This window comes from Taudactylus pleione, unplaced genomic scaffold, assembly GCF_031769625.1.
Source record: "Taudactylus pleione unplaced genomic scaffold, aTauple2 ptg000134l, whole genome shotgun sequence".
Lineage (NCBI taxonomy): Eukaryota > Metazoa > Chordata > Amphibia > Anura > Myobatrachidae > Taudactylus > Taudactylus pleione.
In genome coordinates, this window is record NW_028284536.1 from 6,125,756 (window position 1) to 6,137,500 (window position 11,745).

An 11,745-nucleotide genomic window follows, 5' to 3' on the forward strand; every position below is an offset into this window, starting at 1 on the left:
CCTATATGAGACATAAACAAACAACTGCTAAAAAAGATTGATCTGGAAAGTTTCCTTGCCAAAGTTTATAAAGTCTCTAATCTGGACAGTTATTTTAGGATTTTTCGTTAATTAAAAGGAACACATTGCCATGTTCTTGTGATGAATCAATCCTTCTTGAGTTCTAAGCACTTCCATGAGCAGCAGAGTGGTGCAGCAGAAGCTTGCTGGGCCCATAACCCAGAGGTCGATGGATCGAAACCATCCTCTGCTATGTGCTATTTTGATTTATCAAATCTAAAATTGGAATTGCTATTTTGACTTTTTTGGTCTTTGCTTATAGTAGAAAATCCATTATCATCTTAACTCATTTTAATCATATTTTGACAGAAGTGCTGTAGCATAAAAAATCCACTTAATGTCTTTACTTTACCCTATTACTTCTATGGTTATTGAGAAAAACAAACTACATTGACTCCAGAAGAGCAAATCAGGTGTTCTAACAAGTAATTTTTCAAAATCATCTTTCCAGCTTACACTTTGGTGATGCAATAAGACAATGATTTTGTAAGAAAAATCTTCAAACTTCAAAAAGTTTTTCTTAATTCCTTACCTTTGTACTGATAAGATAAGACCTGGTTTTAACATAACACAGGCTTTCACTTAAAAATGCTGCTAGGTTGCATTCTGCTGATTAGATATCACCAGGAACAACATTAACCTTCAGGTATTTTCTAAATGTTGAATAAATTGGCTTAAATCAAATTAAACTCACTTTAGAGATAATTGTTTCAGAGAAAGTCTTGAACCCTACCATAAAATAGGTAGTTTGACATGTTGACTTCTCTACCTAAAATTCCCCAAAATTTGACTAATAGAAGATTCTCGTCCCTGGGTGGGATTGAACCACCAACCTTCCGGTTAACAGCCAAACGCGCTAAGCAATTGCGCCACAGAGACCCTATGTGATACATAAACAAACAACACCTAAGAAAGATTGATCTGGAAAGTTTCCTTGCCAAAGTTTATAAAGTCTCTAATCTGGACAGTTATTTTAGGATTTTTCGTTAATTAAAAGGAACACATTGCCATGTTCTTGAGATGAATCAACCCTTCTTGAGTTCTAAGCACTTCCATGAGCAGCAGAGTGGTGCAGCGGAAGCGTGCTTGGCCCATAACCCAGAGGTTGATGGATCGAAACTCTGCTATGTGCTGTTTTCATTTATCAAATCTAAAATTGGGATTGCTATTTTGACTTTTTTGGTCTTTGCTTATAGTAGAAAATCCATTATCATCTTAACTCATTTAAATCGTATTTTGACAGAAGTGCTGTAGCAAAAAACCCACATAATGTCTTTACTTTACCCTATTACTTCTATGGTTATTGAGAAAAACAAACTACATTGACTCCAGAAGAGCAAATCAGGTGTTCTAACAAGTAATTTATCAAAATCATCTTTCCAGCTTACACTTTAGTGATGCAATAAGACAATGATTTTGTAAGAAAAATCTTCAAACTTCAAAAAGTTTTTCTTAATTCCTTACCTTTGTACTGATAAGATAACACCTGGTTATAACATAACACAGGCTTTCACTTAAAAATGCTGCTAGGTTGCATTCTGCTGATTAGATATCACCAGGAACAACATTAACCTTCAGGTATTTTCTAAATGTTGAATAAATTGGCTTAAATCAAATTAAACTCACTTTAGAGATAATTGTTACAGAGAAAGTCTTGAACCCTTCCTTAAAATAGGTAGTTTGACATGTTGACTTCTCTACCTAAAAATCCCCAAAACTTGATTAATAGAATATTCTCGTCCCTGGGTGGGATTGAACCACCAACATTCCAGTTAACAGCCGAACGCGCTAACCAATTGCGCCACAGAAACCCTATATGAGACATAAACAAACAACAGCTAAGAAACATTGATCTGGAAAGTTTCCTTGCCAAAGTTTATAAAGTCTCTAATCTGGACAGTTATTTTAGGATTTTTCGTTAATTAAAAGGAACACATTGCCATGTTCTTGTGATGAATCAACCCTTCTTGAGTTCTAAGCACTTCCATGAGTAGCAGAGTGGCGCAGCGGAAGCGTGCTGGGCCCATAACCCAGAGGTCGATGGATCAAAACCATCCTGTGCTATTTTCATTTATCAAATCTAAAATTGGGATTGCTATTTTGACTTTTTTGGTCTTTGCTTATAGTAGAAAATCCATTATCATCTTAACTCATTTTAATCGTATTTTGACAGAAGTGCTGTAGCAAAAAATCCACATAATGTCTTTAATTTACCCTATTACTTCTATGGTTATTGAGAAAAACAAACTACATTGACTCCAGAAGAGCAAATCAGGTGATCTAACAAGTAATTTATCAAAATCATCTTTCCAGCTTACACTTTGGTGATGCAATAAGACAATGATTTTGTAAGAAAAATCTTCAGACTTCAAAAAGTTTTTCTTAATTCCTTACCTTTGTACTGATAAGATAACACCTGGTTATAACATAACAAAGGCTTTCACTTAAAAATGCTGCTAGGTTGCATTCTGCTGATTAGATATCACCAGGAACAACATTAACCTTCAGGTATTTTCTAAATGTTGAATAAATTGGCTTAAATCAAATTAAACTCACTTTAGAGATAATTGTTTCAGAGAAAGTCTTGAACCCTTCCTTAAAATAGGTAGTTTGACATGTTGACTTCTCTACCGAAAAATCCCCAAAACTTGATTAATAGAATATTCTCATCCCTGGGTGGGATTGAACCACCAACATTCCAGTTAACAGCCGAACGCGCTAACCAATTGCGCCACAGAAACCCTATATGAGACATAAACAAACAACAGCTAAGAAACATTGATCTGGAAAGTTTCCTTGCCAAAGTTTATAAAGTCTCTAATCTGGACAGTTATTTTAGGATTTTTCGTTAATTAAAAGGAACACATTGCTATGTTCTTGTGATGAATCAACCCTTCTTGAGTTCTAAGCACTTCCATGAGCAGCAGAGTGGCGCAGCGGAAGCGTGCTGGGCCCATAACCCAGAGGTCGATGGATCGAAACCATCCTCTGCTATGTGCTATTTTCATTTATCAAATCTAAAATTGGGATTGCTATTTTGACTTTTTTGGTCTTTGCTTATAGTAGAAAATCCATTATCATTTTAATCGTATTTTGACAGAAGTGCTGTAGCAAAAAATCCACATAATGTCTTTAATTTACCCTATTACATCTATGGTTATTGAGAAAAACAAACTACATTGACTCCAGAAGAGCAAATCAGGTGATCTAACAAGTAATTTATCAAAATCATCTTTCCAGCTTACACTTTGGTGATGCAATAAGACAATGATTTTGTAATAAAAATATTTACACTTCAAAAAGTTTTTCTTAATTCCTTACCTTTGTACTGATAAGATAACACCTGGTTATAACATAACAAAGGCTTTCACTTAAAAATGCTGCTAGGTTGCATTCTGCTGATTAGATATCACCAGGAACAACATTAACCTTCAGGTATTTTCTAAATGTTGAATAAATTGGCTTAAATCAAATTAAACTCACTTTAGAGATAATTGTTTCAGAGAAAGTCTTGAACCCTTCCTTAAAATAGGTAGTTTGACATGTTGACTTCTCTACCTAAAAATCCCCAAAACTTGATTAATAGAATATTCTCGTCCCTGGGTGGGGTTGAACCACCAACATTCCAGTTAACAGCAGAACGCGCTAACCAATTGCACCACAAAAACCCTATATGAGACATAAACAAACAGCAGCTAAGAAACATTGATCTGGAAAGTTTCCTTGCCAAAGTTTATAAAGTCTCTAATCTGGACAGTTATTTTAGGATTTTTCATTAATTAAAAGGAACACATTGCCATGTTCTTGTGATGAATCAACCCTTCTTGAGTTCTAAGCACTTCCATGAGCAGCAGAGTGGCGCAGCGGAAGCGTGCTGGGCCCATAACCCAGAGGTCGATGGATCGAAACCATCCTCTGCTATGTGCTATTTTCATTTATCAAATCTAAAATTGGGATTGCTATTTTGACTTTTTTGGTCTTTGCTTATAGTAGAAAATCCATTATCATCTTAACTCATTTTAAGCGTATTTTGACAGAAGTGCTGTAGCAAAAAATACACATAATGTCTTTAATTTACCCTATTACTTCTATGGTTATTGAGAAAAACAAACTACATTGACTCCAGAAGAGCAAATCAGGTGTTCTAACAAGTAATTTATCAAAATCATCTTTCCAGCTTACACTTTAGTGATGCAATAAGACAATGATTTTGTAAGAAAAATCTTCAAACTTCAAAAAGTTTTTCTTAATTCCTTACCTTTGTACTGATAAGATAACACCTGGTTATAACATAACACAGGCTTTCACTTAAAAATGCTGCTAGGTTGCATTCTGCTGATTAGATATCACCAGGAACAACATTAACCTTCAGGTATTTTCTAAATGTTGAATAAATTGGCTTAAATCAAATTAAACTCACTTTAGAGATAATTGTTACAGAGAAAGTCTTGAACCCTTCCTTAAAATAGGTAGTTTGACATGTTGACTTCTCTACCTAAAAATCCCCAAAACTTGATTAATAGAATATTCTCGTCCCTGGGTGGGATTGAACCACCAACATTCCAGTTAACAGCCGAACGCGCTAACCAATTGCGCCACAGAAACCCTATATGAGACATAAACAAACAACAGCTAAGAAACATTGATCTGGAAAGTTTCCTTGCCAAAGTTTATAAAGTCTCTAATCTGGACAGTTATTTTAGGATTTTTCGTTAATTAAAAGGAACACATTGCCATGTTCTTGTGATGAATCAACCCTTCTTGAGTTCTAAGCACTTCCATGAGTAGCAGAGTGGCGCAGCGGAAGCGTGCTGGGCCCATAACCCAGAGGTCGATGGATCAAAACCATCCTGTGCTATTTTCATTTATCAAATCTAAAATTGGGATTGCTATTTTGACTTTTTTGGTCTTTGCTTATAGTAGAAAATCCATTATCATCTTAACTCATTTTAATCGTATTTTGACAGAAGTGCTGTAGCAAAAAATCCACATAATGTCTTTAATTTACCCTATTACTTCTATGGTTATTGAGAAAAACAAACTACATTGACTCCAGAAGAGCAAATCAGGTGATCTAACAAGTAATTTATCAAAATCATCTTTCCAGCTTACACTTTGGTGATGCAATAAGACAATGATTTTGTAAGAAAAATCTTCAGACTTCAAAAAGTTTTTCTTAATTCCTTACCTTTGTACTGATAAGATAACACCTGGTTATAACATAACAAAGGCTTTCACTTAAAAATGCTGCTAGGTTGCATTCTGCTGATTAGATATCACCAGGAACAACATTAACCTTCAGGTATTTTCTAAATGTTGAATAAATTGGCTTAAATCAAATTAAACTCACTTTAGAGATAATTGTTTCAGAGAAAGTCTTGAACCCTTCCTTAAAATAGGTAGTTTGACATGTTGACTTCTCTACCGAAAAATCCCCAAAACTTGATTAATAGAATATTCTCATCCCTGGGTGGGATTGAACCACCAACATTCCAGTTAACAGCCGAACGCGCTAACCAATTGCGCCACAGAAACCCTATATGAGACATAAACAAACAACAGCTAAGAAACATTGATCTGGAAAGTTTCCTTGCCAAAGTTTATAAAGTCTCTAATCTGGACAGTTATTTTAGGATTTTTCGTTAATTAAAAGGAACACATTGCTATGTTCTTGTGATGAATCAACCCTTCTTGAGTTCTAAGCACTTCCATGAGCAGCAGAGTGGCGCAGCGGAAGCGTGCTGGGCCCATAACCCAGAGGTCGATGGATCGAAACCATCCTCTGCTATGTGCTATTTTCATTTATCAAATCTAAAATTGGGATTGCTATTTTGACTTTTTTGGTCTTTGCTTATAGTAGAAAATCCATTATCATTTTAATCGTATTTTGACAGAAGTGCTGTAGCAAAAAATCCACATAATGTCTTTAATTTACCCTATTACATCTATGGTTATTGAGAAAAACAAACTACATTGACTCCAGAAGAGCAAATCAGGTGATCTAACAAGTAATTTATCAAAATCATCTTTCCAGCTTACACTTTGGTGATGCAATAAGACAATGATTTTGTAATAAAAATATTTACACTTCAAAAAGTTTTTCTTAATTCCTTACCTTTGTACTGATAAGATAACACCTGGTTATAACATAACAAAGGCTTTCACTTAAAAATGCTGCTAGGTTGCATTCTGCTGATTAGATATCACCAGGAACAACATTAACCTTCAGGTATTTTCTAAATGTTGAATAAATTGGCTTAAATCAAATTAAACTCACTTTAGAGATAATTGTTTCAGAGAAAGTCTTGAACCCTTCCTTAAAATAGGTAGTTTGACATGTTGACTTCTCTACCTAAAAATCCCCAAAACTTGATTAATAGAATATTCTCGTCCCTGGGTGGGGTTGAACCACCAACATTCCAGTTAACAGCAGAACGCGCTAACCAATTGCACCACAAAAACCCTATATGAGACATAAACAAACAGCAGCTAAGAAACATTGATCTGGAAAGTTTCCTTGCCAAAGTTTATAAAGTCTCTAATCTGGACAGTTATTTTAGGATTTTTCATTAATTAAAAGGAACACATTGCCATGTTCTTGTGATGAATCAACCCTTCTTGAGTTCTAAGCACTTCCATGAGCAGCAGAGTGGCGCAGCGGAAGCGTGCTGGGCCCATAACCCAGAGGTCGATGGATCGAAACCATCCTCTGCTATGTGCTATTTTCATTTATCAAATCTAAAATTGGGATTGCTATTTTGACTTTTTTGGTCTTTGCTTATAGTAGAAAATCCATTATCATCTTAACTCATTTTAAGCGTATTTTGACAGAAGTGCTGTAGCAAAAAATACACATAATGTCTTTAATTTACCCTATTACTTCTATGGTTATTGAGAAAAACAAACTACATTGACTCCAGAAGAGCAAATCAGGTGATCTAACAAGTAATTTATCAAAATCATCTTTCCAGCTTACACTTTGGTGATGCAATAAGACAATGATTTTGTAAGAAAAATCTTCACACTTCAAAAAGTTTTTCTTAATTCCTTACCTTTGTACTGATAAGATAACACCTGGTTATAACATAACAAAGGCTTTCACTTAAAAATGCTGCTAGGTTGCATTCTGCTGATTAGATATCACCAGGAACAACATTAACCTTCAGGTATTTTCTAAATGTTGAATAAATTGGCTTAAATCAAATTAAACTCACTTTAGAGATAATTGTTTCAGAGAAAGTCTTGAACCCTTCCTTAAAATAGGTAGTTTGACATGTTGACTTCTCTACCTAAAAATCCCCAAAACTTGATTAATAGAATATTCTCGTCCCTGGGTGGGATTGAACCACCAACATTCCAGTTAACAGCCGAACGCGCTAACCAATTGCGCCACAGAAACCCTATATGAGACATAAACAAACAACAGCTAAGAAACATTGATCTGGAAAGTTTCCTTGCCAAAGTTTATAAAGTCTCTAATCTGGACAGTTATTTTAGGATTTTTCGTTAATTAAAAGGAACACACTGCCATGTTCTTGTGGTGAATCAACCCTTCTTGAGTTCTAAGCACTTCCATGAGCAGCAGAGTGGCGCAGTGGAAGCGTGCTGGGCCCATAACCCAGAAGTCGATGGATCGAAACCATCCTCTGCTATGTGCTATTTTCATTTATCAAATCTAAAATTGGAATTGCTATTTTGACTTTTTTGGTCTTTGCTTATAGTAGAAAATCCATTATTATCTTAACTCATTTTAATCGTATTTTGACAGAAGTGCTGTAGCAAAAAATCCACATAATGTCTTTACTTTGCCCTATTACTTCTATGGTTATTGAGAAAAACAAACTACATTGACTCCAGAAGAGCAAATCAGGTGTGCTAACAAGTAATTTTTCAAAATCATCTTTCCAGCTTACACTTTGGTGATGCAATAAGACAATGATTTTGTAAGAAAAATCTTCAAACTTCAAAAAGTTTTTCTTAATTCCTTACCTTTGTACTGATAAGATAAGACCTGGTTTTAACATAACACAGGCTTTCACTTAAAAATGCTGCTAGGTTGCATTCTGCTGATTAGATATCACCAGGAACAACATTAACCTTCAGGTGTTTTCTAAATGTTGAATAAATTGGCTTAAATCAAATTAAACTCACTTTAGAGATAATTGTTTCAGAGAAAGTCTTGAACCCTACCATAAAATAGGTAGTTTGACATGTTGACTTCTCTACCTAAAATTCCCCAAAATTTGACTAATAGAAGATTCTCGTCCCTGGGTGGGATTGAACCACCAACCTTCCGGTTAACAGCCAAATGCGCTAAGCAATTGCGCCACAGAGACCCTATGTGATACATAAACAAACAACACCTAAGAAAGATTGATCTGGAAAGTTTCCTTGCCAAAGTTTATAAAGTCTCTAATCTGGACAGTTATTTTAGGATTTTTCGTTAATTAAAAGGAACACATTGCCATGTTCTTGTGATGAATCAACCCTTCTTGAGTTCTAAGCACTTCCATGAGCAGCAGAGTGGCGCAGCGGAAGCGTGCTGGGCCCATAACCCAGAGGTCGATGGATCGAAACCATCCTCTGCTATGTGCTATTTTCATTTATCAAATCTAAAATTGGGATTGCTATTTTGACTTTTTTGGTCTTTGCTTATAGTAGAAAATCCATTATCATCTTAACTCATTTTAATCGTATTTTGACAGAAGTGCTGTAGCAAAAAATCCACATAATGTCTTTAATTTACCCTATTACTTCTATGGTTATTGAGAAAAACAAACTACATTGACTCCAGAAGAGCAAATCAGGTGATCTAACAAGTAATTTATCAAAATCATCTTTCCAGCTTACACTTTGGTGATGCAATAAGACAATGATTTTGTAAGAAAAATCTTCACACTTCAAAAAGTTTTTCTTAATTCCTTACCTTTGTACTGATAAGATAACACCTGGTTATAACATAACAAAGGCTTTCACTTAAAAATGCTGCTAGGTTGCATTCTGCTGATTAGATATCACCAGGAACAACATTAACCTTCAGGTATTTTCTAAATGTTGAATAAATTGGCTTAAATCAAATTAAACTCACTTTAGAGATAATTGTTTCAGAGAAAGTCTTGAACCCTTCCTTAAAATAGGTAGTTTGACATGTTGACTTCTCTACCTAAAAATCCCCAAAACTTGATTAATAGAATATTCTCGTCCCTGGGTGGGATTGAACCACCAACATTCCAGTTAACAGCCGAACGCGCTAACCAATTGTGCCACAGAAACCCTATATGAGACATAAACAAACAACAGCTAAGAAACATTGATCTGGAAAGTTTCCTTGCCAAAGTTTATAAAGTCTCTAATCTGGACAGTTATTTTAGGATTTTTCGTTAATTAAAAGGAACACACTGCCATGTTCTTGTGATGAATCAACCCTTCTTGAGTTCTAAGCACTTCCATGAGCAGCAGAGTGGCGCAGTGGAAGCGTGCTGGGCCCATAATCCAGAAGTCGATGGATCGAAACCATCCTCTGCTATGTGCTATTTTCATTTATCAAATCTAAAATTGGGATTGCTATTTTGACTTTTTTGGTCTTTGCTTATAGTAGAAAATCCATTATCATCTTAACTCATTTAAATCGTATTTTGACAGAAGTACTGTAGCAAAAAACCCACATAATGTCTTTACTTTACCCTATTACTTCTATGGTTATTGAGAAAAACAAACTACATTGACTCCAGAAGAGCAAATCAGGTGTTCTAACAAGTAATTTATCAAAATCATCTTTCCAGCTTACACTTTAGTGATGCAATAATACAATGATTTTGTAAGAAAAATCTTCAAACTTCAAAAAGTTTTTCTTAATTCCTTACCTTTGTACTGATAAGATAACACCTGGTTATAACATAACACAGGCTTTCACTTAAAAATGCTGCTAGGTTGCATTCTGCTGATTAGATATCACCAGGAACAACATTAACCTTCAGGTATTTTCTAAATGTTGAATAAATTGGCTTAAATCAAATTAAACTCACTTTAGAGATAACTGTTTCAGAGAAAGTCTTGAACCCTAACATAAAATAGGTAGTTTGACATGTTGACTTCTCTACCTAAAATTCCCCAAAATTTGACTAATAAAAGATTCTCGTCCCTGGGTGGGATTGAACCACCAACCTTCCGGTTAACAGCCGAACACGCTAACCAATTGCGCCACAGAGACCCTATATGAGACATAAACAAACCACTGCTAAAAAAGATTGATCTGGAAAGTTTCCTTGCCAAAGTTTATAAAGTCTCTAATCTGGACAGTTATTTTAGGATTTTTCGTTAATTAAAAGGAACACATTGCCATGTTCTTGTGATGAATCAATCCTTCTTGAGTTCTAAGCACTTCCATGAGCAGCAGAGTGGTGCAGCAGAAGCTTGCTGGGCCCATAACCCAGAGGTCGATGGATCGAAACCATCCTCTGCTATGTGCTATTTTGATTTATCAAATCTAAAATTGGAATTGCTATTTTGACTTTTTTGGTCTTTGCTTATAGTAGAAAATCCATTATCATCTTAACTCATTTTAATCATATTTTGACAGAAGTGCTGTAGCAAAAAATCCACTTAATGTCTTTACTTTACCCTATTACTTCTATGGTTATTGAGAAAAACAAACTACATTGACTCCAGAAGAGCAAATCAGGTGTTCTAATAAGTAATTTTTCAAAATCATCTTTCCAGCTTACACTTTGGTGATGCAATAAGACAATGATTTTGTAAGAAAAATCTTCAAACTTCAAAAAGTTTTTCTTAATTCCTTACCTTTGTACTGATAAGATAAGACCTGGTTTTAACATAACACAGGCTTTCACTTAAAAATGCTGCTAGGTTGCATTCTGCTGATTAGATATCACCAGGAACAACATTAACCTTCAGGTATTTTCTAAATGTTGAATAAATTGGCTTAAATCAAATTAAACTCACTTTAGAGATAATTGTTTCAGAGAAAGTCTTGAACCCTACCATAAAATAGGTAGTTTGACATGTTGACTTCTCTACCTAAAATTCCCCAAAATTTGACTAATAGAAGATTCTCGTCCCTGGGTGGGATTGAACCACCAACCTTCCGGTTAACAGCCAAACGCGCTAAGCAATTGCGCCACTGAGACCCTATGTGATACATAAACAAACAACACCTAAGAAAGATTGATCTGGAAAGTTTCCTTGCCAAAGTTTATAAAGTCTCTAATCTGGACAGTTATTTTAGGATTTTTCGTTAATTAAAAGGAACACATTGCCATGTTCTTGAGATGAATCAACCCTTCTTGAGTTCTTAGCACTTCCATGAGCAGCAGAGTGGCGCAGCGGAAGCGTGCTTGGCCCATAACCCAGAGGTTGATGGATCGAAACTCTGCTATGTGCTGTTTTCATTTATCAAATCTAAAATTGGGATTGCTATTTTGACTTTTTTGGTCTTTGCTTATAGTAGAAAATCCATTATCATCTTAACTCATTTTAATCATATTTTGACAGAAGTGCTGTAGCAAAAAATCCACTTAATGTCTTTACTTTACCCTATTACTTCTATGGTTATTGAGAAAAACAAACTACATTGACTCCAGAAGAGCAAATCAGGTGTTCTAACAAGTAATTTTTTAAAATCATCTTTCCAGCTTACACTTTGGTGATGCAATAAGACAATGATTT

At 35.0% G+C, this 11,745-nt stretch overlaps 1 non-coding gene across 1 annotated transcript; it reads right to left on the reverse strand.

Annotated features, from left to right (window-relative positions):
- Positions 1 to 10,196: 10,196 nt before the first annotated feature.
- On the reverse strand, positions 10,197 to 10,270 carry TRNAN-GUU (transfer RNA asparagine (anticodon GUU)). The gene has a single exon. It is a non-coding gene; the product is annotated as a tRNA-Asn (tRNA).
- Between the last annotated feature and the right edge of the window lie 1,475 nt (positions 10,271 to 11,745).